Genomic DNA, 6,542 nt, shown 5'->3' with positions numbered 1-6,542 from the left:
GAACAAAAGAATACTCATTCTATTCGAATGCACATGGAACGTTCTCCAGAATAGACCATATGCTGGGTCACAAAACAGGTCTCAACCCATACCAAAAGATTGAAATTATGCCCTGCATATTCTCAGACCACAATTCTTTGAAATTGGAACTCAATCACAAGGAAAAATTTGGAAGAAACTCAAACACTTGGAGACAAAGAACCATCCTGCTCAAGAATGATTCGATAAACCAGGAAATCAAAAATCCATTTAAACAATTTATGGAGACCAACGGGAATGAAAACACAATGGTCCAAAACCTATGGGACACTGCAAAGGCAGTCCTAAGGGGAAAATACACAGCCATCTAAGCCTCACTCCAAAGAATAGAAAAATCTAAAATGCAGTTTTTATATTCTCACCTCAAGAAGCTGGAACAGGAACAGAAGAATAGGCCTAATCCACACACGAGAAAGCAGTTGATCAAGATTAGAGCAGAAATCAATGAATTAGATACCAGATGCACATTAGAGCAGATCAACAGAACTAGAAGCTGGTTCTTTGAAAGAATAAATAAGATTGATAAGCCACTGGCAAAACTTATTCAAAAGAATAGAGAAAGGACCCAAATTAATAAAATTATGAATGAAAAGGGAGAAGTCACAACCAACACCAATGAAATAGGAAGGATTAGAGACTTGTATCAACAGCTTTATGCCAATAAATTAAACAACCTGAAAGAAATGGATGCCTTCCTGGAAACCTATAAACTACCAAGACTGAAACAGGAAGAAATTGATTTTTTAAATAGACCGATTAATTATGAAGACATTGAAGCACTTATCAAAAACCTCCCGAAAAACAAGACTCCAGGGCCTTATGGATTCCCCGGGGAATTCTACCAAACATTTAAAGAAGAAATAATACCTATTCTCCTGAAGCTTTATCAAAAAATAGAAACAGAGGGAAAACTACCAAACTCATTCTATGAGGCCGGTATTACCTTGATCCCCAAACCAGGCAAAGACCCCATCGAAAAGGAGTATTACAGACCGATATCCCTGATGAATATGGACGCCAAAATTCTTAACAAGATCCTAGCTAATAGGATCCAACAGTACATTAAAAGGATTATCCATCATGACCAAGTGGGATTCATCCCTGGGATACAAGGGTGGTTCAACATTTGCAAATCTATCAGTGTGATAGATCATATAAACAAGAAAAGAGTCAAGAACCATATGATCCTCTCAATAGATACAGAAAAAGCATTTGACAAAATACAGCATCCTTTCCTGATTAAAACCCTTCAGAGTGTAGGAATAGAGGGCACATTCCTCAATTTCATAAAACCATCTATGAAAAGCCTACAGCAAATATCATTCTCAATGGGGAAAAGCTGGAAGCCTCTCCCTTAAGATCAGGAACACGACAAGGATGCCCACTCTCACCATTATTATTCAACATAATTCTAGAAGTCCGTGCAACAGCAATCAGACAACAAAAAGGATAAAAGGTATCCAAATTGGCAAAGAAGTCAAACTGTCTCTCTTCACAGATGACATGATACTCTATATGGAAAACCCAAAAGAATCCACCCCACAACTATTAGAAGTTATAGAGCAATTCAGTAATGTGGCAGGATACAAAATCAATGCTCAGAAATCAGTTGCATTTCTATACACGAACAATGAGACTGAAGACAGAGAAATTAGGGAATCCATCCCATTTACAACAGCACCAAAAATCATACGTTATCTCAGAATTAACTTAACCAGAGAGGTAAAGGATCTATATTCTAGAAACTACAAATCACTCTTGAAAGACATTGAAGAAGACACAAAAATATGGAAAAATATTCCATGCTCTTGTTTTGGAAGAATTAACATAATTAAAATGTCCATGCTACCCAGAGCAATCTACACTTTCAATGCCATCCCGATCAAAATACCAATGACATTTTTCAAAGAACTGGAACAAACAGCCCTTAAATTTGTGTGGAACCAGAAAAGGCCCCGAATTGCCAAAGAATTGTTGGAAAGGAAAAACAAAACTTGGGGCATCACGTTGCCAGATTTCAAGCTGTACTACAAAGTGGTGATCACAAAGACAGCATGGTACTGGCACAAAAACAGACACATAGACCAATGGAACAGAATAGAGAACCCAGGAATGGACCCTCAGCTCTTTGGGCAACTAATCTTTGACAAAACAGGGAAAAAATCCAGTGGAAAAAAAGACAGTCTCTTCAATAAATGGTGCTGGGAAAATTGGACAGCTACATGCAAAAGAATGGAACTTGACCACTCGCCCACACCATACACAAAGATAAACTCCAAATGGATGAAAGACCTCAATGTGAGACAGGAATCCATTTAATTCCTAGAGGAGAGCATAGGCAGCAACCTCTACGACATCGGCCAAAGCAACCTTTTTCATGACACATCTCCAAAGACAACAGAAACAAAAGATAAAATGAACTCGTTGGACTTCATCAAGATAAAAAGCTTCTGCACAGCCAAGGAAACAGTCAAAAAAACTAAGAGGCAGCCCACGGAATGGGAGAAGATATTTGCAAATGACACTACAGATAAAGGACTGGTATCCAAGATCTACAAAGAACTTCTCAAACTCAATACACGAGAAACAAATAAACAAATCAAAAAATGGGCAGAAGATATGAACAGACACTTTTCCAATGAAGACATACAAATGGCTAACAGACACATGAAAAAATGTTCAAAATCATTAGCCATCAGGGAAATTCAAATCAAAACCACACTGAGATACCACCTTACGCCAGTTAGAATGGCAAAAATAGACAAGGCAAGAAACAACAATTGTTGGAGAGGATGTGGAGAAAGGGGATCCCTCTTACATTGTTGGTGGGAATGCAAGTTGGTACCGCCACTCTGGAAAACAGTGTGGAGGTCCCTTAAAAAGTTAAAAATTGAGCTACCCTATGATCCAACAATTGAACTACTGGGTATTTACCCCAAAGATACAGATGTAGTGAAGAGAAGGGCCATATGCATCCCAAAGTTCAAAGGAGCATTGTCCGCAATAGCTAAATTGTGGAAGGAGCCGAGATGCCCTTCAACAGATGACTGGATTAAGAAGATGTGGTCCATATATACAATGGAATATTACTCAGCAATCAGAAAGAACGAGTTCTCAACATTTGCTGGATAGGCTGGTGATGGGTATTAAGGATTGCACGTATTGCATGGTGCACTGGGTGTTATACGCAAGTAACGAATCATGGAACTTTACATCAAAAACTAGGAATGTACTGTATGGTGACTAACATAATATTAAAAAAATAAAAAATAAAAAAGTACTGTTGGATTTGATTTGGTAGTATTTTATTGAGGACTTTTTGCATCCATGTTCATCAGGGATATTGGCCTGTAATTCTTTTTAGTGGGGTCTTGTGTTTTGGAATCAAGGTAATGCTGGTTTCATAGAATGAGTCTGGAAGTTTCCCTTCCATTTCTATTTTTGGAACAGTTTGAGAACAGGTATTAACTCCTCTTTAAATGTCCGGTAGCATTCCCCTGTGAAGCCATCTGGCTGGGAGATTTTTGACTACTGATCCAATTTCTTTGCTTGTTATGGGTATGTTCAAATTTTCTATTTTTCCCTGCTTCAGTTTTGGTACTTTGTATGTTTCAAGGAACTTGTCCATTTCTTCCAGATTCCCAGTTTGTTGGCATTTAATTTTTCATAATATTCTCTTATATTTCTTTATATTTCTGTGGTGTTGGCTGTGATTTCTCCTCTTTCATTTGTGGTTTTATCTATTTGGGTCCTTTTTCTATTCTTTTTGATAAGTCTGGCTAGGGGGTTATTGATTTTATTAATTCTTTCCAAGTACCAGTTCTTAGTTTTGTTGATCGGTTCTACTCATTTTTTTTTTTTTTTGCTTCTTTGTGTATCATTTTTTTCTGGCCTCATCTTTATTATTTCCCTCCTTCTGCTGGCTTTAGGCTTTATTTGCTGTATCTTTTCTAGCTTCTTTAGATGTAAGGTTAGGTTATGTATTTGAGACTTTTCTTGTTTCTTGAGGTAGGCTTGCATTACTATATACTTCCCTCTTATGACCACTTTTGCTGCATCCCACAGGATTTGGACCGTTGTGTTTCCATTTTCATTTCACAAGGACAGATTTTCTTTGTTGTTTCAGTGAATTTGCTCTGTAATTCAGTTCTGCCAAAAAGTGTAAATGTCAATCTCTTGGTAGAGTCCTTTTCTTGCTTATCTTGGTGCTGTTGATGTACTGAAAAGTTTATTGTCTTCTGTTTATTTAGAAAAAAAAGGGGGGTGTGTAGCTTAATTTCCATATATTGGTGAATTTTTAAGTTTTCTTTCTCTTTTTGTTTTCTAGTTTTGTGATGAGAAGGCATATTTTTATAATTTTAGTCTTTTAAAATTTATTAAGATTTGTTTTGTGTTCTAACATATAATCTACCCTGGAAGATGATCCATATGCACTTGAGAAAAATGTGTACTCTACTGTTATTTGGTGGTTTGTTCTGTATATATGTTAAGTCTAATTAGTTTGTAGGTTGTTCAAATTATCTTTATCCTTATTAATCATTTGACTGGTTGTTCTATCATTGATTATGAGTATTGAAGTCTCCAACTTTTGTTGTCAAATTATTTATTTCTTCTTTCAGTTGTGTCAATTTATGTTTCATAAATTTTGGGGTTCTGATGTTCAGTGCATATATATTGTCATACCTTTTTGATGAGTTAATTCTTTAATCAACAAGGTAATATCCTTTGTCTCTTGTAACAGTTTCTGACTCTACCCATTAAGTTCCCCTTTTAGAAAGCTCTGGACAACCTAGATAAGTAACCACTTGAGTGTCCTCACTTTTCTTTTCCCATGCCCTAATTCTGCTTTTATGTTTTAAATTCACCAAGAGGAGTGAACCTGAGAAACCATAGGCATCCCACCTGCCACCCCAATAAAGGCAGAGCCCCAGGTCTGCGCTTTCTCCCTCCTCTCTTTCTCTACCTGTGACTTTGTGATGTGGCCCTCTGGCATGCCACGTACTCTCCAGGATTTGCAGTAATGAAACTTATGTTTTTAATTTCTCCGACAGTTGTTTCTGAGGTACAGCTTACAATCGTACCAAGAGCCACAGGAGCTGGCCTAACTACTTTGGCTCCAGTTGGGAAGTGTCTGTGGGGGTCACCACAAGCAGCACAGGCCCAAGTGAGTGCCTCAGGCATCCCTAGCTGATAACATCATCATTGATAGGCTGAGACTATTGGATGAAACAATAATCAATTGTTTCTCTCTTGCTGCTTTAAGATTCTCTTTGTCTTTGTCTTTTGATTTCTTTTGAATTTCATTAATATAGTTTATTTTTAAAATTAACTATTCTTTATATGTATATTTTTTGAATTAATACATTTTTCTTTTTTTTTATTATGTTCAATTAGCCAACATATAATACACCATTAATTTTTGATGTAGTGTTCAATGATTCATTAGTTGTGTATAACACCCAGTGTCTTTTGATAGTTTGATTATACTATGTCCCAGGGTGAGTTTCTTTGAGTTTATCCAGCTTGGAGTTTGTTCACCTTGTTGTACAATCATATCTTTCAGTAAATTTGGGGGAAATTTTACCATTATTTCTTAAAATAATCTTTCTGCCTCTTTCTCTCTCTTCTGGGGTTACCATATTGTGTATGATTGTTTATTTGATGGTGTCTCACAAGTCCATTAGTCTAAACTCACTTTTTTCATTCTTTTTTTCTTTCTGTCAACAATTTCAACTATCCTACCTTCCATATCATGGATTCTTTCTTCTGTCTGCTCAAATTTGCTGTTGAATCTTCTAATGAATTTTTCATTTCAGTTATAGTACTTTACAGCTCTAGAATTTCTGTTTATAATTTCTCTTTGCTGATTCTCATTTGTTCTTCCATAATTTCCCTGATTTCCTTTAGTTTTTTGTCCATGCTTTCCTTTAGCTCTTTGGGAATATTTAAGATAGTTATTTTAAAGTTTTTGTCTACTAAGTCCAATGTCTAGGCTTCCTCAGGGACAGTTTCTCTCAGTTTATTTTGTTCCTTTGAAGGGGCCATGCTTCCCTGATTCTTTGTATGCACTGTAATTGTTTTCTCAAAAATTGTTTGTTTGACTACCATAACATGGTAACTGGAATTCAGATTCTCCCCATTCCTCAGGGTTTGTCGTTTACTTTTTGATTGTTGAAGAGTGCAGTACTCCATTTTTTGAGAATTTTCCCCTACTTTTGCAAAAACTGTTTTTGCTGTGTGGATCACACTGAAGCCTTTATTCCTTTAGCTCATGTTTAGCTAAATTTTTTAAAAAGAATTATTTATTTATGTTAGAGAGAGAAGGATAGAGAGAGGGAGAGAATAGAGGGAGAGGCAGAGGGATAGAATCTTCAAACAGACTCCCCACTAACTGTGGAGCCCTACGTGAGGCTTGATCCCACAACCCATGAGATCATGACCTGAGCTGAAACCAAGAGTTGGATGCTCAACCAACTGAGCCACCCAGGTGCCCCTGTTTAGCT

This window comes from Ursus maritimus, unplaced genomic scaffold (genome assembly GCF_017311325.1).
Source record: "Ursus maritimus isolate PB19 unplaced genomic scaffold, ASM1731132v1 scaffold_34, whole genome shotgun sequence".
Classification (NCBI taxonomy): Eukaryota; Metazoa; Chordata; class Mammalia; order Carnivora; family Ursidae; genus Ursus; species Ursus maritimus.
Note: the sequence above shows the minus strand (reverse complement) of the source record.